The sequence below is a fragment of the Leptodactylus fuscus genome, chromosome 1, assembly GCF_031893055.1.
Source record: "Leptodactylus fuscus isolate aLepFus1 chromosome 1, aLepFus1.hap2, whole genome shotgun sequence".
In the NCBI taxonomy this organism is placed as follows: Eukaryota; Metazoa; Chordata; class Amphibia; order Anura; family Leptodactylidae; genus Leptodactylus; species Leptodactylus fuscus.
Window position 1 is genome coordinate 290082191 of NC_134265.1, and position 21201 is coordinate 290103391.

The window sequence follows — 21201 nt, forward strand, 5'->3', positions numbered from 1 at the left end:
CAAAGAAGATGAAGGTGCTCCAGCACTGGCCAGCCCAGACACCAGACGTGAACATCATTGAGCATGTTTGAGGTAGAATGAAAGAGGAAGCTTGGCAGACAACTCTGGGAGGCATGTAAGACTGCATTCTTTGCTATTACTGATGACTTCATCAATACATTATATATGAATCATTGTCGAAACGCATGGATGCCGTCCTTCAAGCTCATGGAAGTCACACAAAATATTAAATATGGCTCTAATAGCACCACAACTTCATTCACCAATGCTAGGAAACATATCTTTGTATTTGAACTGAATTATTGGTTTGATTTTTCACATTACTTTGTGTGAGCGACAAAACTTTTGTCTTGCCAAAATCTGACCTTTCTGTGTTCATTAAATGATCAATATTTCAGCAGTGAAGCCAATTTATTTTCTTAATAAAAACACATTTAGGAGGGTTTCAGCTTTCATATGAGTCATTTCTAAAACCAGTGGATGAATTTAAAGTCAGGTTATAAGCTTTGGATTCCACAACCTGGATAAGGGACAGAACTTTTATCAGGGACTATATATATATACAGTCCTATGAAAAAGTTTGGGCCCCTATTAATCTTAATCATTTTTAGTTCTAAATATTTTGGTGTTTGCAGCAGCCATTTCAGTTTGATATATCTAATAACTGATGGACACAGTAATATTTCAGGATTGAAATGAGGTTTATTGTACTAACAGAAAATGTGCAATATTCATTAAACCAAAATTTGACTGGTGCAAAAGTATGGGCACCTCAACAGAAAAGTGACATTAATATTTAGTAGATCCTCCTTTTGCACAGATAACAGCCTCTAGTCGCTTCCTGTAGCTTTTAATCAGTTCCTGGATCCTGGATGAAGGTATTTTGGACCATTCCTCTTTACAAAACAATTCAAGTTCAGTTAAGTTTGATGGTCGCCGAGCATGGACAGCCCGCTCTCAAATCATCCCACAGATGTTCAATGATATTCAGGTCTGGGGACTGGGATGGCCATTCCATAACATTGTACTTGTTCCTCTGCATGAATGCCTGAGTCGATTTGGAGCAGTGTTTTGGATCATTGTCTTGCTGAAATATCCATTGCCGGCGTAACTTCAACTTCGTCACTGATTCTTGAACATTATTCTCAAGAATCTGCTGATACTGAGTGGAATCCATGCGACCCTCAACTTTACCAAGATTCCCGGTGCCGGCATTGGCCACACAGCCACAAAGCATAATGGAACTTCCACCAAATTTTACAGTGGGTAGCAAATGTTTTTCTTGGAATGCTGTTTTTTTTTTGGACGCCATGCATAACGCCTTTTTGTATGACCAAACAACTCAATCTTTGTTTCAACAGTCCACAGGCTTGTCCAAATGTGCTTTTACATACCTAAGGGGGCTCTGTTTGTGGCGTGCTTGCAGAAACAGCTTCTTTCTCATCAATCTCCCATACAGCTTCTCCTTGTGCAAAGTGCGCTGTATTGTTGACCGATGCACAGTGACACCATCTGCAGCAAGATGATGCTGCAGCTCTTTGGAGGTGATCTGTGGATTGTCCTTGACTCTTCTCACCATTCTTCTTCTCTGCCTTTCTGATATTTTTCTTGGCCTGCCACTTCTGGGCTTAACAAGAACTGTCCCTGTGCTCTTCCATTTCCTTACTATGTTCCTCACAGTTGAAACTGACAGGTTAAATCTCTGAGACAACTTTTTGTATTCTGCCCATGAACAATTATGTTGAACAATCTTTGTTTTCAGATCATTTGAGAGCGGGCTGCCCATGCTCGGCGACCATCAAACTTAACTGAACTTGAATTGTTTTGTAAAGAGGAATGGTCCAAAATACCTTCATCCAGGATCCAGGAACTGATTAAAAACTACAGGAAGCGACTAGAGGCTGTTATCTGTGCAAAAAGAGGATCTACTAAATATTAATGTCACTTTTCTGTTGAGGTGCCCATACTTTTGCACCGGTCAAATTTTGGTTTAATGCACATTGCACATTTTCTGTTAGTACAATAAACCTCATTTCAATCCTGAAATATTACTGTGTCCATCAGTTATTAGATATATCAAACTGAAATGGCTGCTGCAAACACCAAAATATTTAGAACTAAAAATGATTAAAATTAATAGGGGTGCCCAAACTTTTTCATAGGACTGTATATATATATATATATATATATATATATATATATGTGTGTGTGTATATATATATATATATATATATATATATATATATATATATATACTGTATATGTAGTGATTGGTGAACCTCTGAAGATTTGAAGATTTGCTATGGGTAAAATCAAGTAAGTAAAATAAAATAAGTTTGACATAAACCCGAGTATTCTCAAAGTTCTTAGGACTCTATATCTATAGATCTGTAAGGCAAAAACATCTGAAGTTATGTCAAACTGACATGTCTGTGTATGGGAAAATGAATGATAAAAAGTATATACAAGCTGCTAGTTTAATGATACAATGTGCTATCACTTTCTTTTGCAAATTTTAACACTTAAAACATAAAAATTAGCTTGTTTTTGAAGCTATTGGAAAAATAAATGAGTTTTATATAAAAATTAGCCCATTTTGTGGACTAGTAAGTGCAAAAGGTATGTTATTTTGGAGAAAAAGCTGCGTCAGTGTGCCTGGTTGAAAAGTGATGAAGAAGAAGTGGCTTTCCAAAAAAAGTCACCAAAACATATTCCTTTATAGGAGCAGAATACTGCACCAGCAATGTTGTTGGTTTTTTGTTTGTTTTATTTTGTTGTTATTATGCCAACAATGTTGCAGTGGGAACTGGCCTCTACAGAATTTGAAGAAAAATATAAAAAGTGATAAAGAATTGACTTTATAAAAAACAACAACAAAGAAACAACTCTTTACAGGAGCAGATGCAGCACCAGAGAGTGACAATAACAGAATTTCATGAATCATTTCTGGCACACTATCAATGTGTTTGCCAGTTGAAGAGTGGTAAAGAATTTAGTTTATAACAAAGGTACAATGAGTGACAATTGTAGAATTTCATTAAAAAAAATCTAGCCTGGTCTGCCAGCTAAAAAGCTCGAATATCTTTTCTGATGAAAACAACAGGCAGAAGAGTGATGCTGCCCACCACCCCTTTATGGGAACAGGAGGAGAAGCAGAACATGATAATGACAATGTGTTAGGTGTAGATGTGTGACCTCTATAAGTGTATAATGTCCCATATCGGACCCTTCATATAGTATAATGTCTCATAGTGGCCCTCCACACAGTATTATGCCCCATAGTGGCCCCTGCACAGTATTATGTCCCACAGTGGCCCCTCCACACAGTATTATGCCCTATAGTGGCCCCTGCACACAGTATTATGTCCCATAGTGGCCCCTGTACACAGTATTATACCCCATAGTGGTCTATTCATACAGTATTAATTACAACAATGGCCCCTTCTTCTATTGCAGCTGCCACCACCTTATTCCTGTGATGTTACCCTGTCACTCATTATGACAATGTGATTCCTCTATACCCTTGCAATTCCCACCTCCAAATGTTTCCCTTGTGCCCCTACCAGCATGACTAATAATATTATAGCCCCTACCACAACTACCTCTACCATCACCAACAGTCATATCTTCCATCTTTGCCTACTCTACATCCAAACAACACCTGTCTCTTTCTCATCTAACTCATCAAAAAGAGGAAGAAGAGGGAGACTTAGACAATGAGGAATTTCTGTCTCAGATTCCACCTGTATACTAGGGAGTGGGATCTATGTTATTGAAGATGTGAAGATGAAGTGAGAACATGGTCATCAGTGCAGAAAAGCAGCATGGTAAATTATGTGTTACAACAGCAGAAGAGGTGGAACACACAGAACCCTGACAGTTGTGTTTCACTGCTTCAATTTAGTACAACAACCCTGTAGCTTTTTACAAAAAAAACCCTCTAGTTGTAGAAAATTAGGAAATAAATAGCATTCGGCCTTGAAAGCAGTGGCATATCTAGGAATGGCGGGGCCTCGTGGCAAACTTTTAACATGCCCCCCCCCCCTTCCTGACTGACACTAAAGACCTCGGCTGACTGATCTCCGCCACATTCCTGTGCCCTCTATTATGCCCCATAGTGGCCCCTGCATACACCATTATGCCCCATAATGAACACCCATGAACAATTATTATACTCCGGGGTCTTTTCAGACCCCAGAGTATAATAATTGGAGACCCTGAAAGTAACCACTTTTTAATGCGTATAGGTTTCTGTTTGGGGGGTCCCAAGCAGACTCCACGAACGGAAACCTGACTGCAGATGTGAACCTGGCCTAAACATAACATTATAAAATACAATTCTAGTATGTATAATGGTAGACATGTATAGAAGCAAATACAGATAGCTAGATAGAGAGATAGACAGACAGATAGATAGACAGACCGATAGGAGATAGATAGATAGGTAGATAGATAGATAGATAGATAGATAGATAGATAGATAGATAGATAGATACTTTAAGAAGTCTGACCATGGTCATGTGATTTATGGTCCATGGTCATGTGATTAGCACACAGGTGCCGCTCATTATAGTCACAGCAAACAGCTACCTGGTAATCAACTGTTCACCTGTGTGCTAATCACATGATCGTGGACCGTAAATCACATGACCATGGACCGTAAATCACATGACCATGGTCAGACTTTTATCCACTAGAAGTAACATAATGAATGACAACAAGCTGAAATCTAGAAAACCGTGAGGAATTGATACAGAAAGTATATTGGAAAATTGTACAACTTTTTATTATACAAACCATAACATTTGTCTCTCAATATTGGTCTGAAAGTGGCCGACCCCTTTAAAGTAATACCTTTATTGGCTAACCAGAAAAACTATATTTTGGAAGATTTTGGAGCACAGAGGACCCTTCATTAATTGAGTTTAGAAAGCAATGAAAGAGGACAGCATATTATATCTAAACAATATCTATACATTAATAAAACTTATTTATGACCTCCAGGTAAGGATCATGCTACATCTCTTTCTATAACAACTTTGACATAAAGGAGACGTACAATTTGATCAAAAGTTCTGAAAATTGGGATTATTTATTGTACAACAAATTATAATTCTGAATATGTATTACCTCAAAATATTGAACCCATGGTAGATCATGATGATGTTTCAGTAACATAGGCTAGATAGATGACTTGAGCTGTGCATCATTAATAATATGCCAAGAGGCTATGACATATGTGTCCTTGTACATCAGATTTGATGATTACTGACTGAGCTGGCGGATAACATTGTTGACTAACTGAACACATAATCTCCTGTATTGACATTTTAAATAATGTATTTATCCATATAATGAAAGATTATTAGAGATGAGCGAACACTAAAATGTTCGAGGTTCGAAATTCGATTCGAACAGCCGCTCACTGTTCGAGTGTTCGAATGGGTTTCGAACCCCATTATAGTCTATGGGGAACATAAACTCGTTAAGGGGGAAACCCAAATTCGTGTCTGGAGGGTCACCAAGTCCACTATGACACCCCAGGAAATGATACCAACACCCTGGAATGACACTGGGACAGCAGGGGAAGCATGTCTGGGGGCATAAAAGTCACTTTATTTCATGGAAATCCCTGTCAGTTTGCGATTTTCGCAAGCTAACTTTTCCCCATAGAAATGCATTGGCCAGTGCTGATTGGCCAGAGTACGGAACTCGACCAATCAGCGCTGGCTCTGCTGGAGGAGGCGGAGTCTAAGATAGCTCCACACCAGTCTCCATTCAGGTCCGACCTTAGACTCCGCCTCCTCCGGCAGAGCCAGCGCTGATTGGCCGAAGGCTGGCCAATGCATTCCTATGCGAATGCAGACTTAGCAGTGCTGAGTCAGTTTTGCTCAACTACACATCTGATGCACACTCGGCACTGCTACATCAGATGTAGCAATCTGATGTAGCAGAGCCGAGGGTGCACTAGAACCCCTGTGCAAACTCAGTTCACGCTAATAGAATGCATTGGCCAGCGCTGATTGGCCAATGCATTCTATTAGCCCGATGAAGTAGAGCTGAATGTGTGTGCTAAGCACACACATTCAGCACTGCTTCATCAAGCCAATACAATGCATTAGCCAGTGCTGATTGGCCAGAGTACGGAATTCGGCCAATCAGCGCTGGCCAATGCATTCTATTAGCCCGATGAAGTAGAGCTGAATGTGTGTGCTAAGCACACACATTCAGCACTGCTTCATCAAGCCAATACAATGCATTAGCCAGTGCTGATTGGCCAGAGTACGGAATTCGGCCAATCAGCGCTGGCCAATGCATTCTATTAGCCCGATGAAGTAGAGCTGAATGTGTGTGCTAAGCACACACATTCAGCACTGCTTCATCAAGCCAATACAATGCATTAGCCAGTGCTGATTGGCCAGAGTACGGAATTCGGCCAATCAGCGCTGGCTCTGCCGGAGGAGGCGGAGTCTAAGGTCGGACCTGAATGGAGACTGGTGTGGAGCGATCTTAGACTCCGCCTCCTCCAGCAGAGCCAGCGCTGATTGGTCGAGTTCCGTACTCTGGCCAATCAGCGCTGGCCAATGCATTCTATTAGCCCGATGAAGTAGAGCTGAATGTGTGTGCTTAGCACACACATTCAGCTCTACTTCATCAGGCTAATAGAATACATTGGCCAATCAGCGCTGGCCAATGCATTCTATTAGCTTGATGAAGCAGAGTGTGCACAAGGGTTCAAGCGCACCCTCGGCTCTGATGTAGCAGAGCTGAGGGTGCACAAGGGTTCAAGTGCACCCTCGGCTCTCCTACATCAGAGCCGAGGGTGCGCTTGAACCCTTGTGCAGCCTCGGCTCTGCTACATCAGAGCCGAGGGTGCGCTTGAACCCTTGTGCACACTCTGCTTCATCAAGCTAATAGAATGCATTGGCCAGCACTGATTGGCCAGAGTACGGAATTCGGCCAATCAGCGCTGGCCAATGCATCCCTATGGGAAAAAGTTTATCTCACAAAAATCACAATTACACACCCGATAGAGCCCCAAAAAGTTATTTTTAATAACATTCCCCCCTAAATAAAGGTTATCCCTAGCTATCCCTGCCTGTACAGCTATCCCTGTCTCATAGTCACAAAGTTCACATTCTCATATGACCCGGATTTGAAATCCACTATTCGTCTAAAATGGAGGTCACCTGATTTCGGCAGCCAATGACTTTTTCCAATTTTTTTCAATGCCCCCAGTGTCGTAGTTCCTGTCCCACCTCCCCTGCGCTGTTATTGGTGCAAAAAAGGCGCCAGGGAAGGTGGGAGGGGAATCGAATTTTGGCGCACTTTACCACGTGGTGTTCGATTCGATTCGAACATGGCGAACACCCTGATATCCGATCGAACATGTGTTCGATAGAACACTGTTCGCTCATCTCTAAAGATTATCATTAAGGAAAACAGTCATCATAAAAGTAGAACACACAAGACTATGAATCAGTTTTATGGTGATATCTCATAAAGTTTTCTTTTCTTAACTATACCATGATAAGTTTAAACAGTAATTTACATTTTTGCAAAGTTATTATAAAATACATTTTACCTAAGACTATTAAAGGAAGTCTGAGAATATTTCTGCCTACCACACGACTAACAACATCTGGTAGGACATTTATATAATCATCATTGCAAAGAAAATATCAATTTTATTCTTTTATACAAATTAATTTTGAAGTAGCCACAGACCTGGTATATACTTAGGTCTTGCTTAACAGTTCTGCCCAAGCCCCAATTGCCCTAACTGAAATCTCTTGCATGTATCTTTCTATTCTGGGCCACCACATACAGTCCTATGAAAAAGTTTGGGCACCCCTATTAATCTTAATCATTTTTAGTTCTAAATATTTTGGTGTTTGCAACAGCCATTTCAGTTTGATATATCTAATAACTGATGGACACAGTAATATTTCAGGATTGAAATTAGGTTTATTGTACTAACAGAAAATGCGCAATATGCATTAAACCAAAATTTGACCGGTGCAAAAGTATGGGCACCCTTATCATTTTATTGATTTGAATACTCCTAACTACTTTTTACTGACTTACTGAAGCACAAAATTGGTTTTGTAACCTCAGTGAGCTTTGAACTTCATAGCCAGGTGTATCCAATCATGAGAAAAGGTATTTAAGGTGGCCAATTGCAAGTTGTTCTACTATTTGAATCTCCTCTGAAGAGTGGCATCATGGGCTACTCAAAACAACTCTCAAATGATCTGAAAACAAAGATTGTTCAACATAGATGTTCAGCGGAAGGATACAAAAAGCTGTCTCAGAGATTTAACCTGTCAGTTTCCACTGTGAGGAACATAGTAAGGAAATGGAAGACCACAGGGACAGTTCTTGTTAAGCCCAGAAGTGGCAGGCCAAGAAAAATATCAGAAAGGCAGAGAAGAAGAATGGTGAGAACAGTCAAGGACAATCCACAGACCACCTCCAAAGAGCTGCAGCATCATCTTGCTGCAGATGGTGTCACTGTGCATCGGTCAACTATACAGCGCACTTTGCACAAATAGAAGCTGTATGGGAGAGTGATGAGAAAGAAGCCGTTTCTGCACGTACGCCACAAATAGAGTTGCCTGAGGTATGAAAAAGCACATTTGGACAAGGCAGCTTCATTTTGGAAACAAAAATTGAGTTGTTTGGTTATAAAAAAAAGGCGTTATGCATGGCGTCCAAAAAGAAACAGCATTCCAAGAAAAACACATGCTACCCACTGTAAAATTTGGTGGAGGTTCCATCATGCTTTGGGGCTGTGTGGCCAATGCCGGCATCGGGAATCTTGTTAAAGTTGAGGGTCGCATGGATTCCACTCAGTATCAGCAGATTCTTGAGAATAATGTTCAAGAATCAGTGACGAAGTTGAAGTTACGCCGGGAATGGATATTTCAGCAAGACAATGATCCAAAACACCGCTCCAAATCCTCAGGCATTCATGCAGAGGAACAATTACAATGTTCTGGAATGGCCATCCCAGTCCCCAGACCTGAATATCATTGAACATCTGTGGGATGATTTGAAGCGGGCTGTCCATGCTCGGCGACCATCTAACTTAACTGAACTTGAATTGTTTGTCCAAAATCCCTTCATCCAGGATCCAGGAACTGATTAAAAGCTACAGGAAGCGACTAGAGGCTGTTATCTTTGCAAAAGGAGGATGTACTAAATATTAATGTCACTTTTCTGTTGAGGTGCCCATACTTTTGCACCGGTCAAATTTTGGTTTAATGCATATTGCGCATTTTCTGTTAGTACAATAAACCTCATTTCAATCCTGAAATATCACTGTGTCCATCAGTTATTAGATATATCAAACTGAAATGGCTGTTGCAAATACCAAAATATTTAGAACTAAAAATGATTAAGATTAATAGGGGTGCCCAAACTTTTTCATAGAACTGTATCTAGTATAGCCCTGTTGTGGGCAATGGGAAGAGGGAGAGAATAGCACTCAAATTAGACTGATCTCACATTAGACTGATCCAAAGTTCCTCTGATCATCAGGGTCGCCATCAGGAATTTTGGGGCCCCATACAGCCTTAGTGTCTGCCCCCCCCTCCCCGCTTTAAAATTTGCGACATACCAATTCTGTATTACATTTCCCTTTATTTAGCAGCATTACAAGGCTTAATCAGATTCTATTTGCAGGTAAAATCTGCTACGTGTGACAGTGCCTATAGAGAGCCAACACCATTTATAAGAGCCCTCTTAATAAATCCTCAGGGCTTTTTCACATTGTGTTTTTGGCCTCCCTTGCCGGGATACGTTGGTAACCAGTCAGAATCAGCTGTCAACTTATCTCTGCACGAAGAACTGGCCAGTAAAAAAAAGGGGGCCTGCAGTTCTCCGTGCAGGGATAAGTGGGTAGCTGATTGTGACTGGTTACCAATGTATCCTGGCAAGGGAGGCCAAAAACACAATGTGAAAAAGCCCTGAGGATTTATTAAGAGGGCTCTTATAAATGGTGTTGGCTCTCTATAGGCACTGTCACACGTAGCAGATTTTACCTGCAAATAGAATCTGATTAAGCCTTGTAATGCTGCTAAATAAAGGGAAATGTAATACAGAATTGGTATGTCGCAGTTCTCCGTGCAGGGATAAGTGGGTAGCTGATTGTGACTGGTTACCAATGTATCCTGGCAAGGGAGGCCAAAAACACAATGTGAACACTCCTTTAAAGTGAAAGTCCCACCCCCAAACAGGCTGCTGTAGCATAGCAGCCTACATCATTATTAATACAAAGCACACATACCTTTGGAGGCATTGTGTGCTTTGTAGTTCTCCAGCTAAATACTTATATATATATATATATATATGTATATTATTGCCCCAGTTCCCTCTCCGCAGTGCTGCACACCTGATGCCCCAACAATCCCCCCCTCCCGTCCACCTTCTAACATCTTTCCATTGCCCCCTGTACCCATACCTCCCAACTTTTGAAGAACCAAAAGAGGGACAAAATGTGCGGCACACTTTGCGCGCCGCGGCAAATTTAGCCCCACCCACTGTTATGTTGACTCCGCCCATTCTCATTAATTTTTCATGTGCCTGCACACAGTATAATCCTCCTACAGTCACCCGTACATTATATGTCCCCCTCTATCTCTCCCCCAGTTTCATATACACCCTTCATCTGCCCCCAGTTTCATGTCTCCCCCTCCATCTCTGCCCCCAGTTTCATGTCTCCCCCTCCATCTCTGCCCCCAGTTTCATGTCCCCTCCATCTCTGCCCCCAGATTCATGTCCCTCCATCTCTTCCCCCAGTGTCATGTCCCTCCATCTCTGCCCCCAGATTCATGTCCTCTCCATCTCTGCCCCAGATTCATGTCCCTCCATCTCTGCCCCCAGTGTCATGCCGTCCTCTCCATCTCTGCCCCCAGATTCATGTCCCCCTCCATCTCTGCCCCCAGTTTCATGTCCCCTCCATCTCTGCCCCCAGATTCATGTCCTCTCCATCTCTGCCCCCAGATTCATGTCCCCTCCATCTCTGCCCCCAGTGTCATGCCGCCCTCTCCATCTCTGCCCCCAGATTCATGTCCCCATCTCTGCCCCCAGATTCATGTCCCCTCCATCTCTGCCCCCAGTGTCATGCCGTCCTCTCCATCTCTGCCCCCAGATTCCTGTCCCTCCATCTCTGCCCGAAGTGTCATGTCCCCCCATCTCTTCCCCCAGTGTCATGCCGTCCTCTCCATCTCTGCCCCCAGTGTCATGCCGTCCTCTCCATCTCTGCCCCCAGTGTCATGCTGTCCCCTCCATCTCTGCCCCCAGTGTCATGCCGTCCTCTCCATCTCTGCCCCCAGATTCATGTCCCCCATCTCTTCCCCCAGATTCATGTCCCCTCCATCTCTGCCCAAGTGTCATGCCGTCCTCTCCATCTCTGCCCCCAGATTCCTGTCCCTCCATCTCTGCCCCCAGTGTCATGTCCCCCCATCTCTGCCTCCAGTGTCATGCCGTCCTCTCCATCTCTGCCCCCAGTGTCATGCCGTCCTCTCCATCTCTGCCCCCAGTGTCATGCCGTCCTCTCCATCTCTGCCCCCAGTGTCATGCCGTTCTCTCCATCTCTGCCCCCAGTGTCATGCCGTCCTCTCCATCTCTGCCCCCAGTGTCATGCCGTCCTCTCCTTCATCTGCCCCCAGTTTCACGTTCCACCTCAGCGTACACGACATTACACTTAACTTCTCCTTCGTTCCCTCGCAGCTCTCTGCGCGCCTCTCTGCGCGCCTCTCTCTCACTGGCGCACAGTTGTAGACGCGATGTGACGTCATCACATCGCGTCTACAAAGCCAGTAGCAGTGGCGAAGCGAGGAGCTGACACAGGTCAGCTCCTCGCTTCAGCCGCGTATGTCTTCAACTCAGATCTGCGTCCTCTGGATGCAGATCTGAGTTGAAATAGGACATACAATGACTGCTACGGGCGCCAGGGGGCCGGCACACGGTGGCGGGCCAAAACCAGGCCCCCCCATTTTTCAATTTGGCTGGGCCCCTGACGCCAGTAGCAGTAGTACTGGCCTATTGGCGGCCCTGCTGATCATACTCAAGTTTTATACATGCTAGCTATTGCCTTAGGTTTCATTATTTTAATCCATTGTCAGTCTCTGGCCAGTTGATTAATAAGGAGGTATGCCCCATGAATATTAATTGTACCTGTTTGTTAATTCATCCTCCTGTATGGGATGAGGATTATTCTGTTCAACACTGGAAAATTGTGTAATCCAGACACAGGTGGCAAAACTATTAGTTATCTCTCTTCCCAGGGACTCTGGTTTGATTGGCAATTAATAGAGATGAGCGAGTAGTATTCGATTGAGTAGGTATTCGATCGAATACTATGGTATTCGAAATACTCGTAGTCAATTGAGTACCACTCGCTATTCGAATGGAAAAGTTTGATGCAGAACCAGCATTGATTGGCCGAATGCTATACAGTCGGCCAATCAACGCTGATTCTTCTCCTACCTTTAGAAGTCTTCTCCGTGCAGCTTCCCCGCGGCATCTTCCGGCTCTTCATTCACTCTGCCAGGCATCGGGCCTGGGCAGAACCGACTGCGCATGTCCGCTTGTAGTGCGGGCATGTGCAGTCGGCTCTGCCCAGGCCCGATGCCTGGCAGAGTGAATGAAGAGCCGGAAGATGCCGCCGGGATGCTGCAAGGAGAAGACTGCTTGGAGGATCCAGCCCGACCCTCACTCGTGGACTTGGTAAGTATAATTTGATCGAACGTTGCCTACCCCTGAAACGAGCATTTTCCCCCCATATACTATAATAGGGTTTGATATTCGATTCGAGTAGTCAAATATTGAGGGGCTACTCGAAACGAATATCGAACCTTTTACTATTCGCTCATCTCTAGTAATTAAGGATTCCCCTGGACAGTTCACAGACACAAAAAAACAATATAATTCAATTAACACATTCTCACTACCAAGTTTCACCTGATCATTCCTGGCTCCCAGTATTACTGTCCCGTACTATAATCACTGTGGAACAGTTTGTCATTGTCATTGTTTGTCATTGTCCCATAGTCAGCTGGCTGACTATAAGCGAAGGTCTGGTAAGAGAGCACTTAGCCAAGTTACAGGAAACCAAGTCCCCAGGACCAGATGATTTACACCCTAGAGTCCTGAAAGAGATAGCAGAGGAAATAACAGAACCCCTTGCTATAATCTTCAGTAAGTCATGGGAAACAGGAGTGGTCCCTTTAGATTGGAAAAGGGCAAATGTTGTCCCCATCTACAAAAAGGGGAAAAGGGACGATCCAGGAAATTACAGGCCGGTAAGTCTGACCTCGATAGCAGGAAAAATCTTTGAGCAAATTGTCAAGGAACATTTACTTCGGTACCTGGATGGGAAGGCATTAATTAACCAGAGCCAGCACGGCTTTATGACCAATAAATCTTGTCAGACTAACCTGATTTCCTTCTACAACAAAATCACTGAATGGTTGGACCAAGGAAATGCCGTGGACATAGTATATCTTGACTTCAGTAAGGCATTTGATAAAGTAGCACATAACCTTCTTATTGAAAAAATGATTAAGTATGGCTTTGACAAAAAATCAGTTAGGTGGATTCACAACTGGCTTAATGATCGGGCACAACGAGTAATACTAAATGGCTACACATCGAACTGGAAGAAAGTCAAAAGCGGGGTGCCGCAGGGCTCTGTTCTGGGCCCAGTACTTTTTAATATCTTTATAAATGATCTGGACGATGGAATTATTGGGGAACTCATAAAATTTGCAGATGATACGAAGATAGGAGGAATAGCCAACACTAGAGAGGAGAGAGAGTGTATTCAAAAGGACTTAGACACACTGGAACAATGGGCTGAGGTGAACAAAATGGTATTTAACAGGGACAAATGCAAAGTTCTACATCTGGGTAACAGAAATGTAAAAAACATATATAGTATGGGAGGAATAGAACTAAGTGATAGCATAGGGGAAAAGGACTTGGGCATAATAGTAGATCACAAATTCAACATGAGCCAACAGTGCGGTGCTGCTGCAAAAAAGGCAAATAAAATTCTGGGATGTATTAAGACAAGCACTGAATCTAGATCAAGAGAGGTCATTATTCCGCTGTACTCTTCCCTGGTCAGACCACACCTGGAATACTGTGTACAGTTCTGGGCGCCTCAATTCAAGAAAGACATCGATATATTGGAGCAAGTCCAGAGAAGAGCAACCAAAATGGTGGAAGGTCTGCAAACCATGTCCTATGAGGAGCGGCTAGAAGAACTGGGATTGTTTAGTTTGCAGAAGAGAAGGCTGAGGGGAGATTTAATAGCAGTCTACAAATATCTGAAAGGTAGTCACAGTGCAGAGGGATCTCCCCTATTCTCATTAGCACAAGGAAGTACAAGAAGCAATGGGATGAAACTAAAGGGAAAGAGATACAGATTAGACATTAGGAAAAACTTTCTGACAGTGAGGGTAGTGAGAGAGTGGAATAGGCTGCCACGGGAGGTGGTGGGCGCTCCATCAATGGAAATCTTCAAGCGGAATCTGGATAAACATGTAGCTGGGATGATTTAGGAAAACCTGCACTCGCAGGGGGTTGGACCCGATGGCCCTTGAGGTCCCTTCCAACTCTACCATAAAAAATAAAAAAATAAAAAATAAAAAATAAGGTAGACCTAGTGTCATAGAAAACTATAATGGTACAATGTTGTCATGATGTCCAGATTGGTAAGTTCAGCACAAAGATGGACCAAGTTTCATGGGTGTAACTGGGTTGTGTGAATCTCGTTTGAAGATGCTGATAGTGATAATTTACTGTAACCTTCAAAGAGATCTTCTCTCCTGAGACACCAAAGGTCAGTGAAGTTATAAAAGTTCTAAAGCTGGAAGTATAGAAAATGAGTAATAAAATTGCAAGTAATTGCTCAGACAAGCCCTTTTTATAGATAATATAGTTCTAATACAGATAGTGTGTACATTTAGTTATATAAATACAGTTCAGTGATTTTCATTTACTTTGTAATCTCTCATTTCCCTTATTATGCAAGATGCTTAGGACTGGCTGACATCCTCATCCTCTTTATCAAAATCCTCTCTAATGAATTGGTATCCTCTTCTACTTGCTAATATAATTAATGCCCTAATCCAGTGGCCTCTCTGCATGTTTAGCACTATGTAATACCAAATTACTTCTTCACGTATCTACTGTCAGTTCTTAATATAAAGAGGTAATCTGTCATATTACTAAGGTTATGTTCTCTATGGGCCCCACTGAAAAATAAAAAAAAAGTTAATACATTCTGTTTTACACGTTAAAGGGAGTCTGTCCCCAGTAAATTGGTTATAAAAGGTAGCTCGGTAGAAGCAGTGGTGCAGACCCAAACAGTCTAGACAGGGACACAAAATATGCATTAATATAGTTTATTTACAAAAAAAAAAATAGGTAAATAAATAAACCTTCACTTAAGGCACAAATAAACAAAACAAAAATACTAAAATAAATAAAAATAAAACAAATTCCTGCTCATTTGAGCGACTAACTAAACAGAAGTAATAACCTAACTATACATGTGGCTTATTACCAATTACACGAAAAAAACAAGCACAATTTGGTGTCACCAGACTCAAGGTTATAGAACAGACCAAGTCACAACTTCTCCTCCAAAGATCTGCCCTGAAGTGTAGGCTCTGAAGCCTTTTATAGGCCAGTAGTGTCCATCAGGACTCACACCTGGAACTGAAACCTATTCCAGACCTTCACCGGACCACACATAAGTCAGGAATCTGGGGCTGATATAGCAAGACTCCAGCACTTTGCCTGTCAACTTCTCACAATATCTTTCTTTCATATGGCATTGCCCTGCCCCCAAGCACTTTCCCTGTATTCACATATGAATACAATGAAGAATTACATGAAAATGTGGCTCCAAAGCTGAATAACAAAGGTATATTTAGAAACTATAGGTTCACCTCTACATGATATTATAATTAGATTTATAACCAAGTTACTGTTGACAGACTCCTTTTAAGTATTCCCATTGTAAACTGTATACTCTGCAGTAGATCTCATCAAAGAGTGCCAGGAGCTCACCCAACCTGCTACTCATAGCCTATCCTGAGTATAGGTAACAAATAGCAAAGGTCTGGATAACCCCTTTAATACATTTTGACTATGAAATCGTAAACATTTTGAAACAAAGTAAAATGTAGACTTCTTTGTAGTTAATATATTATTCTAATCACAGAAAGTGATGGCATATCATTGGGATATCATTGGGATATGCCATATATTTTTGATCACTAAGAGTTTGATTGCCAAAGTTGCTGCTTTGCAGGAAAAAAAAACCTTAAAGTGGACACAGTGCTGAAATAGTGTTGAGGTTCCTTCAATCTCAGCATTGGTGGAGGTCTCAGCAGTTGATTTTCACTGATTAAAAACTGATGACATAGACTAGTAATATCTATGATGTAAATAATCTTTTCAGGTCATTTAATATGGCAGCTTTCACTCTTACATCCCACTGCAAGCAGACATTTATCTACTGTATTCCACAGGCAGGTGAGAAGTTGTAATTGTGGGACAGAACTTTTACATATTTTGAACAAACATCCATCCCTTATTCTTTGAAATGTCAAAATTAAAGTGATATGTGCTAGAATTCAGGAATAATTAGCGCCATAAATTAGTGTCATTAACGTACACCATATTTATTAAATATTTGAGACACTTTTTGTCCCTATTTAAAAAAAATAATAAAAAAAATCCCTAATTAATAGATTGTGTAAACTTAGCGGTGGTTTTATCATCCAGTATTAGTCACTGTGATAAATCTGGCACATTTTAATACTGTCTAGTCTGATTTCTCAATATAAAACTAAATTGTATTAACTCAATTAAAACCTCAATATATTATTTGTGAATTTAATTGAACTAGATGATTTAGTCTGATTTTTCCCTCTTTAACAATGAGATGTTATATACCTCCCACTCTTCCTTCGTTGTTAAATTAAATAAGACTTACACTATTTTTTCTTTTAACATTAAAGTTTATTACATAGTTACATAGTAGATGAGGTTGGATAAAGACATTAGTCCATCAAGTCCAACCTATAACCCTACAATCCCTACAGTGTTGATCCAAGGAAAGGCAAAAAAACCCCATGAGGCTCATGCCAATTGCCCTATTTCAGGGGAAAAAATTCCTTCCCGACTCCAAATCTGGCAGTCAGTATAAAAACTGTGGATCAACGCGTCCTTAAAATCTAGAGTCCATAACCTGTTATATTTTTCTCTTCAAGAAAGGCATCCAAGCCCTCTTTGAACTTCGATACAAAAAAAGAATGGATGACTGTTTTCTTACCACATATGAAGAAACAATTTCGGGAGGTGCCAAACCTAGCCTCCGGGCTAGTGGAGGACAAGCCAGCAATGGTGGGAAAAGGAAAAGGTTGGTTTGCGACACTCCTTCAGTAAATTTTTTTTCTTTTATTTAATCCATTAAAAAGAAACACACATAAAAAAAAGGAAGTGCAAAAAACACACAAGAGGGGTGCGTTTAAAAGAAACCGCTTACGCGTTTCGGGGACATCGCTGCCCCTTAGTCATAGCCTGTTTCCCTAAAGAAAAAGTCCAGAATATATACCTAATGGGGTGTAACCCCTTCTCATTAGTTAATTAACTTATGCAGCTACAACCTGTGATGTTAATACAAGGAATGTCCTTACAAATAAAGTTGTGGAAACAGGCAAAGTTTCAACTTCACTTTTTAGGAAAGCATCAGCAGGCAACGCAATATTAAAGGCGGACAGCTGCCACCCCCAGCACACTGTTAAAAGCATTTCCATTGGTGAAATGATACGCCTTAAGAGAGCCTGCAGTGATGAGTCTGAATATAATGTAGCTAAGGTCAATGCCCTGTCCAGACTCAAGTGCAGGAATTACCCTGACTGGATGCTGGATAGGGCATGTAAAAGAGTAGATAGCGTGAATCGAGAGGAATTATTGAAGGACAATAAAAACAAACATAATGGGAATTTTGATAAAAAAATATTTTTTTTCAACTAAATTCAGTCCTCAGTTTAATGAAATTAAAAATATTATTAAACGCAACCTTCCGATACTGGAAACTGATGCCGAAACACAAAGCATATTGGCCGAAGGAATTAATTTTGTCTCAAAAAGAGCTGATACTATAGGAAGCAAATTATCACCTAGTAGTTATTTTCCTATTCCATCTGATGATACCATTGAACAACGTAAGGGGTTTTTCAAATGCAAAAACCCCAAGTGTAAGGTTTGTAGGTTTGCAGAAGAAAGAGACATGATTGTTAGTCATGTAGGGAACTTCAAACACGGAGTTAACAGCTTCATTAACTGTAATACAGAATCTGTCATTTATTGCATTTGGTGTTCCACATGCAATATAGACTATATTGGTTGTACCTCAAGAAAACTGGGCATTAGAATCAATGAACATATAAGGGACAGTGGAAAAGAACGCACTGCCAATATGTCAGGGATTTCCAGGCATTTTGCCACAGAACATAATGGTATTGTTCACACTTTGCGGTTTATGGGTCTTGAAAAAGTTTCCCTCTCCTTTAGAGGAGGTAATTTGAAAGACAAACTCCGCAAAAGAGAAGCTTGGTTTATATTTAAATTCCAAAGTAGAGCCCCTAGAGGAATGAATGTACGTACAGACATCACTTATATTTATTGAGGGTTAATGTTATGCTAAGCTCCTTGTCTGAGGACTTCTTCATTAAGAGTTAATTTACTTTATGGAAAATAACATCTCATTTAACTCTTAAATATCCTTTTGTAGGATTATCCCTAGATATGACTATAGTATACTCTATCATTAGACATATTGTTCCCGGTTATTGCACCATTTGCTCTTTTCTGTACCTTTTATTATCATGTGTTTATTTATGCATTATCTGGCTATTACCTTGCAGTTAGAAGCTTTTATGCTCGTCCTATGTAGTATAGCCAGTGTCTGATCTTGTGTCATTTAGATAATACAACACATGTTGAGTTTCATTCATAGAAAATTCGAAATTGTTCATTGGTCACTTTATATCATGTGACCTATGGAGGTGGGGTTTAAGGAAGGTGGTGCCTTTTGCCTTATGTACATCTTTAGACAGGCTTCATTCATTCATTGAAACCCAAATACTACTGACTGTTCATTGGTTGTCCTTCATCATGTGATCAGTAGGGGCAGAGTTAAGGGGATTACCCCTCCAGCCTCTACTTGGGATCACTAAGTAGGACATGAGAAGTTGTATTTCACTCTCATGATAAGTATTAAGAAATTATGCAAGCCTTGTTTCATGATGTGTAAGTAACATACTTTCTTATCTATACTGTTTATTTTGAGGTGGTTCATTTGTGTGGCAGGTCTTGATAACATATCTAGTGTGTATTTATATATGGTGCCTGTTGGAGCCTATCATTTTACCTCTGGGCTTTGTTCACATTGAGTCTTGTTTGAAGTCATCTAATCTAACACAGAGCTCCGTGTAATGACTGATTCTTTATTTTGAGGTGGTCCTTGATAACATATCCATTGTATATTGATATATGGTGCCACTGTTGAAGCCTGTCATTTTATCTTTGGGCTTTGTTCACATTGAGTCTTGTTTGAAGTCATCTAATCAAACGCAGGGCCCCGTGTAATGACTGATCCTTTATTTGGAGGTGGACCTTGATAACATGGTACCGTTGTTAAAGTCTGTCACCTTATCTTTTGGGCTTTGTTCACATTGAGTCTTTGCTTGAAGTTATCTAGTCAAACGCAGAGCCCCGTGTAATGACTGATCCTTTATTTGGAGGTGGACCTTGATAACATTTTCATTGTGTATTTATATATGGTACCGTTGTTAAAGTCTGTCACCTTATCTTTTGGGCTTTGTTCACATTGAGTCTTTGCTTGAAGTCATCTAGTCAAACGCAGAGCCCCTTGCTATAACTTATCCTTTATAGAGTAACACCTTATCCTTTTAGGACAATACCTTGTAGTGTTTTGTATGCACTAGAGCTAAATTTAGATTTTATATTCATAGCATTCTATTCACACTGGCATATGTATCCTATTAATATTATAAATGTGAAAGTTTGTGGGTTTGTGAGTTTGGATGTTCGGATGTTTGTTCCTCAATCACGGAAAAACCGCTCCACCGATATGGCTGAAATTTTCCACAAACATAGTTAATACACCCCATTGCGCAATAGGCTACTTTTTGTCACAATAGCGCACATACGTTTTTCCCAGGACCCCCACAAACCCCAAACTCACATCACCATCTCTGCAATCTCACACACTTTGGACCATAGCAAGCCACAAAATTCATATTGCCCTCTGCAGCCTCGCCCCTAACCCCACACAATCACATATACATAGACTTTACCACTTTGCCCCTCACCTTAACGATACTCCAGGAGGCTCTCTTTAACGCTCCAGAGCAGCCATGTTTGCCGACCCCCACCGCTCTGACAATCCACGACACCGCCCACCCATGTCAATACCCCTAGGCGGTCTAATAAATCCAAAAAAAAAAGTTTACAAAAAGTAAAAGAAAATAAAAAAAATAAATAAAAAGGATTAAAAATTCAAATCACCCCCCTTTCCCTAGAACACATATAAAAGTAGTTAAATACTGTGAAACACATACATGTTAGGTATCCCCACGTCCGAAATCGCCCGCTCTACAAAGATATACAAATATTTTTCCTGTTCGGTAAACGCTGTAGCGGGAAAAATGGTCAAAAGTGCCAAACCGCCATTTTTTCACTGTTTTGATTCTGATAAAAAATTGAATAAAAAGTGATCAAAGCAATAACATTTCCCGAAAATGGTAGAACTACAAAGTACACCCGGTCCCGCAAAAAAAGACGCCCTATACATCCCCGTATACGCACGTATAAAAAAAGTTACGGCTGTCAGAATATGGCGACTTTTCAAAAAATAATTTCTTAACACAGTTTGGGATTTTTTTAAGGGGTCAAAATGTAAATAAAACCATATAGATTTGATATCCCCGGAGTCGTAACGAAACACAGAATACAGGGGACATGTCATTTTGATTGCACAGTGAACGCCGTAAAACCAAAGCCCGTAAGAAAGTCGCAGAACTGCATTTTTTCTTCAAATCCACCCCATTCAGAATTTTTTCCCTGCTTCCCAGTACATTATATAGA